Source organism: Schistocerca gregaria, chromosome 3 (assembly GCF_023897955.1).
Source record: "Schistocerca gregaria isolate iqSchGreg1 chromosome 3, iqSchGreg1.2, whole genome shotgun sequence".
NCBI classification, from domain to species: Eukaryota; Metazoa; Arthropoda; class Insecta; order Orthoptera; family Acrididae; genus Schistocerca; species Schistocerca gregaria.
Window position 1 is genome coordinate 497356635 of NC_064922.1, and position 16816 is coordinate 497373450.

The following is a 16816-nucleotide window of genomic DNA, read 5'->3' on the forward strand; positions in this document are numbered from 1 at the left end:
TTCTTTCTCTTCTTCTTTGTTCATCAATTCTTGATTAAGTCTCTCCTGGTACAGATCTCGTACGCTTTGCCCATTTAGTAGATATACTTTACAGATTTCTTTCTTCATCTTTCCCCCTGTCGGTTTTTTTCCTCTTTCTGCATTTCGCGTACACGTCTATTTGAGATATCACCAAGAAATGGTAAGAACCTGTGTCATATTCCTTGCCTTCTAATTTTTCACTAATGATAGTGTAGTCAATAAGAGACTTAAATCATCGCGCTGACCGTGTTTATTTATGGATATCTTTTTTTTGCGAAACAACATACTGTTACCTTTAGTTTGTCAAAAGAAACAAAATCTCTTTGCAATCTTCCATTGTTATGTATGACATTTGCTCCCATCGTTCTCACAATTTTTGGGACAGCTTATTCGCCACCCTTTCGTTTAAATCTCCTGTCAGTATTGTTTGATGCTTACTGGTATACTTGCCAAAAAAACGATTGGAGTTTGTCATTGAAATATTTACTTATATTTTTCCTCTTCATCAGGCACATAAACTGCAATGATAGCAAAGTTTTATCTCTCTCCCTTGACAGTGAAAACTACAATTCTTTCATTTATGTAACTGTACCCTGTAATCCTTTTTCCTCATCTTTTATGTAAGTAAATGGCAATCCCTTTTGTTTCTCTCGCCTGTTTACGCGTTCCGCTATTCCCGTAACATCAGATATTTTCCTACATACTTGTTACCCTGTAGCTTTTTCTTTGCTTCTGTTAAGGAAGCTATGTCTGTATTGGCCTTTTTTTACAATTTCTGCTAAGTCCTCTACTTTGTTTGCTAAAACTCTGACATTCCATGTTGTTACCTCAATTGTATAAGGAATCCATTTATTCTTAAACTTTCTCTTCGTCGGCTTCGTCATCGGTATATCTGACTTTCATCCGAGGCTGTTTTGAGTACTAGTAGTAATTGGAAAAATTCACCTGGCCGCCTTACGAGGGCTGCGCAAGAATAGTTGGAAAGCGGGCTATCTGATTTTCTTTTAAGGTTTTGCTCACCTAGGGAGGCTGGCTTCCCCCAACGCCTGAAAGCCTCCCCGCCCTTTGCTTGTCACTGGTGATGATAGGAACAGGGACATGGGCAGAACAGACTTCCTGCAGGAGAAAGGGACAAATAGGCCGTTGTTGGGCACAGTCTGGCCTCTCCCTTTCGGCCTGTCCGGCTTGGGTGACTCTACCGACAGCTAAGCTATAACAAGAGTAATAAAATTTGACAAGAAGCAATATTTCACCATGAGAGTTAAAGAAAAAAATCCTAAACTTGTTAATTCATAATTATATAACTTTTTTTACATTTGTTGTCTGTCCATATGTTAAGAGCGCTTTTTCTGAAGAAAGGGTAAAGGTACCGAGTTGAAATTTACGGCAAATACAAAGTTCTACGGTCTCTTGACGGTGTAAAAAATTTAAGATTCTTAGTCAATGCAGCTGAAAGATAGGTGTCTATAAAGATCCTTTTTTTTTTAGAAACGTGTAGAAGTATCAAGTTGAAATTTATGTCGAATACTTAGCTACATGCTGTGTGTTCTGACATCCCTTGATTATGTGAAACATTTAAGTTATAAGTCATATATTTTGATACTCGCAAACTCACCAGTCAAAACCCAAATGTATGTCGGTATTGGTGAATAGTGATAACGTGTGTACCCGGAAATCGAGGGATCGCAGGATCGATTCTCGGTCATACCGCTGATTTTTTAGTCTTCGTTTTAACCTTGCTCTCACCTCTCACGACATGAGGGGTCGCCAAAAACAAACACGCAATTCGGATTCCAAGTTAAACTGTAGGTCTCCTTTCTCCACTTCAATAACTTAGGGACAAGCAAGCCGCTGAAGTGGCGTCCAATTGAGAGACTTTCACCAGGCCATAGAGGCACATGCAATTATTATTATTATTATCATCTATGTACATACTTAATATTGTAATGAACCCTCAGAGCGGGAGTTCAACGCGTTTCTTAACCATTCAGTCATTGGTATTCAGTCGCAGACTATGTCTGGTTGACATGATGTTCTTTTACTGAGTTCTTTCACGGTAATGAAAATGTATTTTCGTTGGCCTTTAATTTCATGCTCACTGCCTCTATTTGATTGTTCTGAAGTTAACCTACCCTGTAGCGCCAAAGAAACTGGTATAGGGATGCGTATTCAAATAAAGAGATATGTAAACAGGAAGAATACGGCGCTGGGGTCACCATCGCCTGTGTAAGACAACAAGTGCCGCGAAGTTGTTAGACCGGTTACTGCTGCTACAATGGCAGGTTATCAAGATTTAAGTGAGTTTGAACGTAGTGTTGTAGTCGGCGCACGATCGATGGCACACAGCATCTCCGAAGTAGCGATGAAGTGGAGCTTTTCCCGTACGACCATTTCACGAGCATACCGTGAGTATCAGGAATCTGGTAAAACATCAGTCTCCGACATCGCTGCGACCGAAAACATCCTGCAAGATCGGGACCAACGATGACTGAAGAGAATCGTTCAACGTGACAGAAACGCAACTCTTCCACAGATTGCTGTAGATTTCAATGCTGGGGCATCAGCAAGTGTCAGCGTGCGAATCATTCAACGAGACATCATCGATTTGGGCTTTCGAATCCGAAGGCCTTCTCGTATACCCTTGATGACTGCACGACACGAAGCTTTACGCCTCCCCTGGGCCCCTCAACACCGACATTGGACTGTTGATGACTGGAAACATGTTGCCTGGTCGGACGAGTCTCGTTTCAAATTGTAACCTCATGAATCCATGGATCCATGGTCCCAGCACGCCAGCAGGCGACTGTTCAAGTTCGTGGAGGCTCTGTAATGGTGTGCGACGTGTGCAGTTAGATTGATATGGGACTGCTGCTACGTCTAGATACGACTCTGACAGGTGACACGTACGTAAGCATCCTGTCGGATCATCTGCATCAATTCTTTTCCATTGTGAATTCTGACGGACTTGGGCAAATACAGCAAAACAGTGGAACACCCAACACGTCCAAAATTGCTACAAATTGGCTCCAAGAACACTCTTCTGAGTTTAAACACTTCCGCTGGCTACCAAATTCCCCATACATGAACATTTTTCAGCATATGTGGGATGCCTTGCAACGTGCTCTTCAGGAGAGATCTCCACCCACTCTTATTCTTACGGATTTATGGACAGCCCTGCAGGACTCATGGTTCAGACATCAGTCGAGGCCATGCCATGCTGCGTCATATTGCGATAATTCCGCGTTCTCGCCTGGGCCCTACACGATACTAGGTAGGTGTGCCAGTTTCTTTGGTTCTTCGGTGTACATAGCTTCAGTCAGGTATAAAAATTCAGCAGTATCTTCTCACAGTCGTTAGATTTATTCCTACCAGAGAGAAAGGTTATTATATTCAAAAGGGGCTTCTTATACTTGCGTTTTACAGTAGCAGTTTTACAGTAGCGCAAATCCAAGAATCTCTTACACATGAATGCTTCCATAAATGATTTTGCGGTTGCATCTTTCTTAATTCATATAAGTTTTCATATTAGTGCAGAATAAAGGGAACAGTTTTATTCGACCCGATAAATATGTTGTTATCAATATGAATCAAATTTTTATATGAGCGAACGGATCTGGGTGATCGATTTCAGCTGGATATAAAACAAACTCATGCAAGAAACTGGTTATTTGAGAGTGGAAATTAAGGTGATGTGCTGCACCCACAAAATATTGTTATCATATTTCATCCTACAGTCGCTGAATTCGCCCTACAGCAACAGCATTCAAAGCCACATCTAGTTACCAGGTGATTACTTCTAGTATCCTCACGGGAGGCCGTGTCTGCTGGACATTGCCAGTATCAAGTATTTTGACATTTTAGCTGACCTGCTACTCTTTTAGTATTATCTCCTTTACACTCAGTGGTTCGAATAGCAGTTGCACAATACAAGCTGCAGAAGCTGAAGCTGAAGGAAAATGAAAAGCAGATGCCAGAAGACGCACATTCACTTGAATACCGATGCACCTTATTACAGACTACTAATTAGCTGCAATAATCTATCACCATACACAAAATTTGTGCCAGCGGTCCTGAGTAGTCTTTCTGTTTGACTCGCTTACTGCGTAATGACGTTATGAAACGTCCCCTTAGAACAATTGTATACGACTGTGCTTAAACTGACACACAATAGTTTTTAGCACAACGCAATCTGACTTTCAATAATCCCTACAAAAGAATGGCCCTGACTAACATTAACCTATACGTTTCACAAATCACTTACCTCACAAAAATCTTCGTTACTCAAGCTACTGCAATACAGCGAGCGCCACTACTGCCAGCTAAATAAAAGATTCAAACTACTGAAGGCACTAACTACTTATATGCATAGTTAGCAAATGAAAGATTTTAATAGAGAACAAACAGTGTATTTACCTTAATAGTCAAAATATATATGATAGTTCATGACATCCAGTCTTACAAATTACAAAACTCCGCCATCTCTCTCCCCACGTCCACCACTGCTGGCGGCTCACCTCCAACTGCGCAACGCTACGCGCTGTTAGCATCCAGCTGCCGCTGCCCAACACTACAATAGCGAGTATTACAACAATGCCAACCAGCCACAGACTGCACATGGCACAGCCAGTGATTTTCATACAGAGCGCTAAGCGGCGTTACCAATAAAAAAACCTAAACAGCCTACTTACAACGTGCATGTTTAGACCTATTTCAAAACTCAGTATAAGAACATTTTTAAAGCCTTTGACTCATATGACTAGTTTCCGAGGTAATGAAATGGGAATATGGGACAAAGTTCACACTTACGACTTCGTTATTTTGCTGTAGCTTGATTAATTACATTTTTATTATGATCTCTCGTAGAAATATCCTATTTCTCATCAAGTGTGTTTATAATTCATTATTATAACCAGTTTCTGTCGCTTCTGGGAAGGCATCACATAATATACACTCCTGGAAATGAAAAAAAGAACACATTGACACCGGTGTGTCAGACCCACCATACTTTCTCCGGACACTGCGAGAGGGCTGTACAAGGAATGATCACACGCACGGCACAGCGGACACACCAGGAACCGCGGTGTTGGCCGTCGAATGGCGCTAGCTGCGCAGCATTTGTGCACCGCCGCCGTCAGTGTCAGCCAGTTTGTCGTGGCATACAGCGCTCCATCGCAGTCTTTAACACTTTTAGCATGCCGCGACAGCGTGGACGTGAACCGTATGTGCAGTTGACGGACTCTGAGCGAGGGCGTATAGTGGGCATGCGGGAGGCCGGGTGGACGTACCGCCGAATTGCTCAACACGTGGGACGTGAGGTCTCCACAGTACATCGATGTTGTCGCCAGTGGTCGGCGGAAGGTGCACGTGCCCGTCGACCTGGGACCGGACCGCAGCGACGCACGGATGCACGCCAAGACTATAGGATCCTACACAGTGCCGTAGGGGACCGCACCGCCACTTCCCAGCAAATTAGGGACACTGTTGCTCCTGGGGTATCGGCGAGGACCATTCGCAACCGTCTCCATGAAGCTGGGCTACGGTCCCGCACACCGTTAGGCCGTCTTCCGCTCACGCCCCAACATCGTGCAGCCCGCCTCCAGTGGTGTCGCGACAGGCGTGAATGGAGGGACGAATGGAGACGTGTCGTCTTCAGCGATGAGAGTCGCTTCTGCCTTGGTGCCAATGATGCTTGTATGCGTGTTTGGCGCCGTGCAGGTGAGCGCCACAATCAGGACTTGATACGACCGAGGCACACAGGGCCAACACCCGGCATCATGGTGTGGGGAGCGATCTCCTACACTGGCCGTACACCTCTGGTGATCGTCGAGGGGACACTGAATAGTGCACGGTACATCCAAAGCGTCATCGAACCCATCGTTCTACCATTCCTAGACCGGCAAGGGAACTTGCTGTTCCAACAGGACAATGCACGTCCGCATGTATCCCGTGCCACCCAACGTGCTCTAGAAGGTGTAAGTCAACTACCCTGGCCAGCAAGATCTCCGGATCTGTCCCCCATTTAGCATGTTTGGGACTGGATGAAGCGTCGTCTCACGCGGTCTGCACGTCCAGCACGAACGCTGGTCCAACTGAGGCGCCAGGTGGAAATGGCATGGCAAGCCGTTCCACAGGACTACATCCAGCATCTCTACGATCGTCTCCATGGGAGAATAGTAGCCTGCATTGCTGCGAAAGGTGGATATACACTGTACTAGTGCCGACATTGTGCATGCTCTGTTGCCTGTGTCTATGTGCCTGTGGTTCTGTCAGTGTGATCATGTGATGTATCTGACCCCAGGAATGTGTCAATAAAGTTTCCCCTTCCTGGGACAATGAATTCACGGTGTTCTTATTTCAATTTCCAGGAGTGTATTATCAGAGTCGTAAAAACAATGCTATGTCAATTTTAGACATACTGTATTAGGATCTTCAAGTGACAAAAATAGTAAGGGTAGCCGGATACCTGCAAAATACTGTGCTGGGAAACAAATTTATGACGAAAATAAAAATATATAAAAGTATGGTGCATTATGACAATGCAGCAGAAACTAGAGCATAAACGAAAAAGATAAGTTCACGTCAATGGAAGTGAAGATACTAACACAGATCCAAGAAGCAAGCATGAGGGATAAGAGAACAAATGTATCGTGAAGGGAACAGTGTGAAATAGAAGAAACAAATAAATGGATGAAGACAAGGAAAAGGATATGGAAGGACCACGTGGAAAGGATGGGACCCACAAGACTAGTTAAAATTTGTAAATATGGACGACAGCAAGGGAAATGACTGTGCGGACGACCACCCAAGAGATGGGACGACAGTTGGTCCAGCACAGTCACGGAATGATGCCGCCCATCCAGATTTAGGTTTTCCATGATTTCCCTGCGTTACTCCAGGTAAACGCTGGGTTGGTTTCTTTGAAGGGCACAGCCGATTTCTTTCCCCATCCTTGACACCATCCGAACTTGTGCTCCGTCTCTAATGACATCGATGTCGATGGGACCTTAAACCCAATCTTTCCCTCTTCCTTCTTCAAAATAACATGTACTTGTCCAGCATATTTTTTAAGGGTTTCACTCGAAGCCTCCTCGATAGTGATGACTTGAGGTCTCCACTTTAACGATACAGCACCGTCATCATGTTGATACAACGCCAGCACATAGGGATCGTTTTAGTAATAGAAGTCCAGGGGCAACTCAAGTCAGAAGATGAAAGAGAAGAAGAACAGACTGCTAGTGAAACACTCTTGACACAGTCCTAGCCGTTCCTTTTTTTCTGGTAATCTTTTTCAGGAATTTCATCTTCAGATCAAATTACAGAAGAATAAAATGGAACATGTAAATATGTAAATAAAATTATAATATAATAAATAATGAGAATTTTTAAATACGAACACAACAGTAAATGCAGACGCTGTGAGGTTCCTCTTTGTGAAACATCCCCTTAGAAAAAATTAATGATTTACTGTGCTGATAAACCTCTTACGTTATTTGATTTTCAAACAACTCAGCAGAACTGAATGTACTCAGACATTTCTCTCTTTACTTGTTCTGATCATCACTAAACAGACACACAATATTTTTCGCGCAACGCAATCTGACTTTCAATAACCCCTACAAAAGAATGACCCTGACTAAAAATAACCTATATCTATCGTGAATTACTTACCTCACAAAAATTTTCGTTAATCGAACTACTGCAATACGGCGAGCGCCAATACTGCCAGCGATATGAAAGATTCCAACTGCTGAAAGCGCTAACTACTGATAGGCATAGTTACCAAATGAAAAATTTTCATAGAGAACAATGTATCTACCTTAATAGTGTTCAAAAGTCATTATAATCAGTTCAAGATATACAGTATATATATATCAGTTCATTACAAACAGTCTTACACGTCCAGACCATCTGCTCTCAAAACTCCGCCATCTCTCCCCCCACATCCACCATTGCTGGCGGCTCATCTCTAACTGCGCAACGCTACGTACTGTTCACATCCAACTGCCCAACACTACAATAGCGACAATTCCAACAATACCAACCAGCCACAGACCTCACACAGCACAGTCAGTGATTTTCATGTAGAGTGCTACGTGGCGTTACCAACATAAAAACCTAAACAGCCTACTTACATAGCCCCCGTGCAACATGTCTTCAAAACATTTCACAAGACTAGAACATTCAGATTGTTCGAAATGTTTCATTATTATGATGCTATGTTTTACTCGGTCTTGTGTAGCTGGCGACCAATATGCTGAGAGGAAGGCATGATATAATTCACTGTGACAATCGTGAATGACCGATCTCATTCTTACAGCTGGTTCATTCTCTAAGCAGCCACACATAAATTCTAATCTGTGCTCTAATGACCAGTTGGAAGGAAAACAATGTGAGAATTGATGAAGTCACGCTTGTGGATGAATGTCGTTGCCAGAATTCTTAAATGTTTTGAATTTACGTGTAGTGATGAACAGCTTATAGTCAAAATCATCATGTCGGCGAGTCGCATATCGGTCATTGTTACTTCGTTTCGGCGGTTCCATCTCAAAATTCAGTGTACCTTGGCAATTTCTTTCATAATTTCCGAAGTGCCCTTGTTATTATTTTGTGGCTGTTCCGTATTTCCATGTCACTCATCCCGTATTGGAGCGCGAGTGTCCTCTGAAATTTGTAATTCTTGTATTACCTGTGTAACTGATCTTGTACTTCCCGGATTTCTCTTTTGAACTGCAACTGCGCAACGCCACGCGCTGATCACATCCAACTGCTCAACACTACAATAGCGACAATTCCAACAATGCCAACCAGCCACAGACTTCACACAGCTCAGTCAGTGATTTTCATGTAGAGCGCTACGTGGCGTTACCAACATAAAAACCTAAACAGCCTATTTACATTTGTTGTTGTTCACATCGTTGATAATTACTTCTCTCCTTACAGATGGTAGTTTAATTCATCATTAGTATTATCTGATGATTGGTTGAGTGGAGTTCATTGAACACACTGAATTAAAATGCCATTATTGTTTATTATGTCTTCTGTCTAAGAGAATTACTTAAAGGTATCAAAATCATTCCCCCCCCCATGAAGCATGGACCTTGCCGTTGGTGGGGAGGCTTGCGTGCCTCAACGACTCAACGATACAGATAGCCGTACCGTAGGTGCAACCACAACGGAGGGGTATCTGTTGAGAAGCCAGACAAACGTGTGGTTCCTGAAGAGGGGCAGCAGCCTTTTCAGTAGTTGCAGGGGCAACAGCCTGGATGATTGACTGATCTGGCCTTGTAACACTAACCAAAACGGCCTTGCTGTGATGGAAATGCGAACGGCTGAAGGCCAGGGGAAACGAAAGCCATAATTTTTCCCGAGGGTATGCAGCTTTACTGTATAGTTAAATGATGATGGCGTCCTCTTGGGTAAAATATTCCGGACGTAAAATAGTCCCCCATTCGGATCTCCGGGCGGGGACTACTCAGGAGGACGTCGTTATCAGGAGAGAAAAAAAACTGGGGTTCTACGGATCGGAGCGTGGAATGTCAGATCCCTTAATCGGGCAGGTAGGTTAGAAAATTTAATAATGGAAATGGATAGGTTAAAGTTAGATATAGTGGGAATTTCTGAGTTCGGTGGCAGGAGCAACAAGACTTTTGGTCAGGTAAATACTGGGTTATAAATACAAAATCAAATAGGGGTAATGCAGGAGTAGGTTTAATAATGAATAAAAAAATAGGAGTATGGGTAAGCTACTACAAACAGCATAGTGAACGTATTATTGTGGCCAATATAGACACGAAGCCCACGCCTACTACAGTAGTACAAGCTACCTCTGCAGATGACGAAGAAATTGATGAAATGTATGCTGATATAAGAGAAATTATTCAGATGGTGAAGGGAGACGAAAATTTGATAGTCATGTATGACTGGAATTCGAGAGTAGGAAAAGGGAGCGAAGGAAACATAGTAGGTGAATATGGATTGGGGCTAACAAATGAAAGAGAAAGCTGTCTGGTAGAATTTTGCACAAAGCATAACTTAATCATAGTTAATACCTGGTTAAAGACTCATGAAAGAAGATTGTATACATGGAAGAGCCCTGGAGATACTAAAAGGTTTCAGATAGATTATATAATGGTAAGACAGAGAATTAGGATATAGGTTTTAAATTGTAAGACATTTCCAGGGGCAGATGTGGACTCTGACCACAATCTATTGGTTATGAACTGTAGATTAAAACTAAAGAAACTGCAAAAATATGGGAATTTAAGGAGATGGGACCTGGATAAACTGAAAGAACCAGAGGTTTTACAGAGTTTCAGGGAGAGCATAAGGGAACAATTGACAGGAATGGGGGAAAGAAATACAATAGAAGAAGAATGGGTAGCTTTGATGGATGAAATAGTGAAGGCAGCAGAGGATCAAGTAGGTAAAAAGACAAGGGCTAGTAGAAATACTTGGATAAAAGAAGAAATATTGAATTTAATTGATGAAAGAAGAAAATATAAAAATGCAGTAAATGAAACAGGCAAAAAAGAATACAAACGTCTCAAAAATGATATCGACTGGAAGTGCAAAATTGCTAAGCAAGGATGGCTAGAGGAAAAATGTAAGGATGTAGAGGCTTATCTCACTAGGGGTAAGATAGATACTGCATACAGAAAAATTAAAGAGACCTTTGGAGAAAGGTTGCATGAATATCAAGAGCTTTGAGGGAAACCCAGTTCTAAGCAAAGAAGGGAAAGCGGAAAGGTGGAAGGAGTATATAGAGTGTCTATACAAGGGCGATGTACTCGAGGACAATATTATGTAAATGGAAGAGGATGTAGATGAAGGTGAAATGGGAGATATGATACTGCGTGAAGAGTTTGACAGAGCACTGAAATACCTGAGTCGAAACAAGGCCCCCGGGGTAGACACAACATTCCACAGCATAGTGAACGCATTATTGTGGCCAAGATAGACACGAAGTCCACGCCTACTACAGTAGTACAAGTTTATATGCCAACTATCTCTGCAGATGACGAAGAAAAGTGATGAAATGTATGCTGATGTAAGAGACCTTTGGAGAAAGGAGAACCACTTGCATGAATATCAAGAGCTTTGATGGGAACCCAGTTCTAAGCAAAGAAGGGAAAGCAGAAAGGTGGAAGGAGTATATCGAGGCTCATACAAGGGCAATGTACTTGAGGACAATATTATGAAATGTATGAGATAGGCGAAATACCCTCAGACTTCAAGAAGAATATAATAATTCCAATCCCAAAGAAAGCAAGTGTTGACAGATGTGAAAATTACCGAACTATCAGTTTAATAAGTCACAGGTGCAAAATACTAACGCGAATTCTTTACAGACGAATGGAAAAACTAGTAGAAGCCGACCTCGGGGAAGATCAGTTCGGATTCCATAGAAATGTTGGAACACGTGAGGCAATACTAACCCTACGACTTATCTTAGAAGAAATATTAAGGAAAGGCAAACCTACGTTTCTAGCATTTGTAGACTTAGAGAAATCTTTTGACAATATTGTTTGGTTGGCTCTCTTTCAAATTCTAAAGGTGGCCGGGTTAAAATACAGGAAGCGAAAGGCTATTTACAATTTGTACAGAAAACAGATGGCAGTTATAAGAGTCGAGGGGTATGAAAGGGAAGCAGTGGTTGGGAAGGGAGTGAGACAGGGTTGTAGCGTATCCCCGATGTTATTCAATCTGTATATTGAGCAAGCAATAAAGGAAACAAAAGAAAAGTTCGGAGTAGGCACTAAAATCCATGGAGAAGAAATAAAAACTTTGAGGTTCGCTGATGACATAGTAATTCTATCAGAGACAGCAAAGGACTTGGAAGAGCAGCTGAACGGAATGGACAGTGTCTTGAAAGGAGGGCATAAGATGAACATCAACAAAAGCAAAACGAGGATAATGGAATGTAGTCGAATTAAGTCGGATGATACTGAAGGAACTATATTAGGAAATGCCCCACTTAAAGTAGTAAAGGATTTTGCTATTTGGGGAGCAAAATAACTGATGATGGTCGAAGTAGAGAGGATATAAAATGTAGACTGGCAATGGCACGGAAAGCGTTTCTGAAGAAGAAAAATTTGATAACATCGAGTACAGATTTAAGTGTCAGGAAGTCGTTTCTGAAAGTATTTGCATGGAGTGTAGCCATGTATGGAAGTGAAACGTGGACGATAAATAGTTTAGACGAGAAGAGAATAGAAGCTTTCGAAATGTGGTGCTACAGAAGAATGTTGAAAATTAGATGGGTAGATCACATAACTAATGAGAAGGTATTGAATAGAATTGGGGAGAAGAGGAGCTTGTGGCACAACTTCACTAGAAGAAGGGATCGGTTGGTAGGACATGTTCTGAGACATCGAGGGATCACCAATTTAGTATTGGAGTGCAGCGTAGAGGGTAAAACCCGTAGAGGGAGACCAAGAGATGAAAACACTAAGCAGATTGAGAAGGATGTAGGCTGCAGTAGGTACTGGGAGATGAAGAAGCTTGCACAGGATAGAGTAACATGGAGAGCTGCATCAAACCAGTCTCAGGACTGAAGACCACAACGACAACAACAACAACGACATCAAAATCATGTCACGAGTTTTGTATTAAACTTCATCTTTTATGAATGTTTCAACCTTGAACGACATTCCCAACTTGTGTCTTACCATTCGGTAGTTTTCCAGCACAAGACTGACTGCATCTGTAGACTTCACTTTAACTACCGCCATGCCAGTGCATTCTCAGAAACAGGGAGAAGTTAGTTTAACCCTAAGCTTAATTGTAAATTATGTCAAAAAGATAACCGAGCAAGGCGGCGTGGTGGTTAACACACTGGACTCGAACTCGGCTGGACGATGCTTCAAAACCCCGTCCGCCCATGCAGATTTATGTTTTCCTGATTTGCTTACGTCACTCCAGTTAAATGCCAGGATGGTTCCTTTGAAATGGCACGGCCGGTTTCCTTCCCCATCCTTGACGCCATCCGAACTTGTGCTCCGTCTCTATTGACCTCGATGTCGATGCGACCTTAACCCAATTTTTCTTCCTTCCTTCTTCAAAATGACATGTACTTGTCCAGCATATTTTTTGAGAGTTTCATTCCTAGCTTACTCGGTATTGATGACCTGAGGTCTCCACTTTAACGATACAGCACCGTCATCATGTTGATACAACGCCAGCAAGTAGGCCTCGTTTCAGTAATAGCAGTCCTATTTAGTCCCTCCATAGTGCGAAAATCATGTTGCGTCTGGTATACTAGCTGCGATCTGCTATGAATAGAAGTAATGTGACTGATTGCTGTTTTTAATACTTGTGGTAAAAGTTACGTAGTGGGCTCTCCTTGCATGAGTCTGTCACCACAACCAACATTTCACATTCTAGTGAAGAAATGGAAATGTATCTATAGGTTATCTGCAAGTGACTAAGTCACATCTTTCGTTTCTCAGAATGAAGTGTATATTTTGCAGCAAATTGTCTTGTTTCTTTTTCTGACTAAGCAATTACAAGTGATTCATTTTGGCATCAATTCAGAAAGAAAAATGTAGTTAATATGTGGCTAAATCACAAAATCTTCTCTTGCCATATTCCAATTAATTATGCATTGTTTCTTTATTCATTCGTGGTACAATATCCATTCTACACACGTCTACCAGTTATATTTACAGAAAATTAAGTGCCCCCACAGCTGAATAATGAAATTCATTATTACTGCACATACTCCAGAAAAGCCGCATGTTGAATCCAAAAACGCATGTAAATGCTTTGACAGAAAAAGAGACAAGGTAATCTGATGCAATGTATACACTTAAGTCAGATTGAAAAACGAAAGTTGTCACACAACTTTAGTAGGTTCTCTATATTCACTAATGAAAACGTGAAATTACTTATATCAGCACGTCATTTATAACGTCCATTGTCACGTTATCTCCACAATTTTCCGAGATAATGTGGCTGTGGCTCAAACCATCATTCTTGCAATTTGTTAGTCCTTATTCCCTCAAATGTTCAAAAAATCGAATAAACTCACAACTGGGAGGGAGCTCTCTCATATGTCATAGCAATGAATATTAGAGAACATACTTCTATCAAAGCCGGCGGCTGGTGGACGAGCAGTTCTAGGCGCTACAGTCCGGAACCGCGCGATCGCTACGGTCGCAGGTTCGAATCTTGCCTCGGGCACGGATGTGTGTGATATCCTTAGATTAGTTAGGTTTAAGTAGTTCTAAGTTCTAGGGGATTGATGACCTCAGTCCCATAGTGCTCAGAGCCATTTGATCCATTTTTTTACTTCTATTAAATTAATAAAAAATGTCCCAGAATCTTTTACAAACACATAGGCGGATAAAAGAACTTTGTGTATAGCAGGAGGCAAACCAAATCCTTTCAACTCCGTAAATCCACCTACACCTCTGTCTAGTACGCTTTGATTAACTTCCACAGGCTATATAAGTGTCATTAAATGACATTAAATTATAAATACTCATTCCGAGAATGACGTGTTGGTGATAAATCTTCAATACGCAAGTCATATCACGAAAACAACGAAGTAAAAACGACGAAATCCAAACGCCAAAGTTCTTCATTTGCTAACTGCTGTCGAGTTTCGTAGTCACATCTAGTTTATGGAAGGCGCATCATTCTGACGTCACTTCCCTGTAAGCTTCCCCCTAAAAAAAGCTGCCACCGTAAAACTCCATGTGGTTCTCAGCAAACGGACTCTCTTTAAATTTTGATAAAACACAGTATATACAGTTCCGTACAGTAAATGGCACAACTCCAGTAATAAATATAGACTTTGAACAGAAGTCTGTAGCTAAGGTAGAATTTTCAAAATTTTTAGGTGTGTCCATTGATGAGAGGTTAAACTGGAAGCAACACATTGATGGTCTGCTCAAAAAATGGCTCTGAGCACTATGGGACTCAACTGCTGTGGTCATCAGTCCCCTAGAACTTAGAACTACTTAAACCTAACTAACCTAAGGACATCACACACATCCATGCCCGAGGCAGGATTCGAACCTGCGACCGTAGCAGTTGCACGGTTCCGGACTGCGCGCCTAGAACCGCGAGACCACCCCGGCCGGCGATGGTCTGCTGAAACGTCTGAGTTCGGCTACATATGCTATTAGGGTTATTGCAAATTTTGGTGATAAGATCTCAGTAAATTAGCTTACTATGCCTACTTTCATTCATTGCTTTCGTATGGTATCATATTCTGGGGTAATTCATTGTTGAGTAGAAAAGTATTCATTGCTCAAAAACGTGTAATCAGAATAATTGCTGGAGCCCATCCACGGTCATCTTGCAGACATCTATTTAAGGATCTAGGGATCCTCACAGTAACCTCACAGTATATATATTAACTTATGAAATTTGTTGTTAATAATCCAGCCCAGTTCAAAAGTAATAGCAGTGTGCATAGCTATAACACCAGGAGAAAGGATGATCTTCACTATGCAGGGTTAAATCTGACTTTGGCACAGAAGGGGGTAAATTATGCTGCCACAAAAGTCTTTGGTCACCTACCAAACAGCATCAAAAGCCTGACATATAGTCAACCAACATTTAAAAATAAATTAAAAGAATTTCTAGATGACAACTCCTACTCATTGGCTGAATTTTTAGATATAAATTAAGGGAGGGAAAAAAACTAACGTAAGCATTAGTGTCATGCAATATTTTGTGTAATGTAATATCTTGAACAGACATCTTTCATTACCCTGACACGTTCCACATCATTACGAAGTGTCGTATTCATGATCTATGGAACAAGTATTAATCTAATATAAATCTCTAATCTGAGCCAACACATGCTTAACCACATGCTGTCGCACCTCACAGAGGTTGTATTTGTTCTCGTTTCGATCGAAATGCAGCAATTGTGGCCTCAGATCCAGGTAACTGTTAAATTTTCAACCCTGGATTCTTACAAGCATATAATACATACTGATTGCTATACCAAACACGGAATGAACTGGAAACATTTTTGAAAAAACATGGTAAGATAATGCACACAAAGCCACTACCGAAAACATCCGAATCATTCAAGAAAGATAACAAAATTTTAATATAATGCTACTTAAAAACCGTCTTGATTGCAAATTTTTTATTCATATAACCGGTTTCGGTTCATTCAGAACCATCTTCAGATCTGTAAAAATAATGATACTAATTTACTATTTCACGGAAGCAAATCTTTTTCATCCTATCTAATCAACATCAAATGTACCAGAGCGTACCTGATATTTCAGTTACAGGAGTAACCCGTCCAAATCGAGCAATTTTCACATGCTACGTCACATAAAATTGGTTAACAGAGTGCACGTCATTTATATTAATTATAACACTATTACCGACAGGTGGCGTCTGGTACATTTGTTACATTCCATTTGCACATAGTATATTCAGTAGATGTTGTTTCTCATTAATTAAAAATACTTAATTAAAATATGTAGATGTCAAGGTTAAAATCTGTACCTGTCAACATGATAAAAAAACAGTAAAATTATCATTTTTATACGATCTAAAAAACATAGGGTGATTTATATGTCTATGGTGATGGTGTGAACTTGTTTTCCTCTACGATCTGCTTCCGTATTTCCCGCCATTTCGGTGTTGTGCTGCGGTCCGCTCAGTCGTCTGATGTCCATCGCCGCGGGCAAGAGGGCCGCACAGGAGGGCCCCGTCAACGACGCCAGGCACTGCACGCGTCTTCCGGCTTCTCCACCGCGCACCATCTCTCATCCCTCGGCCTGGATCTCCACACGCAACAGTTGTCATCTTAGTAGGTCGT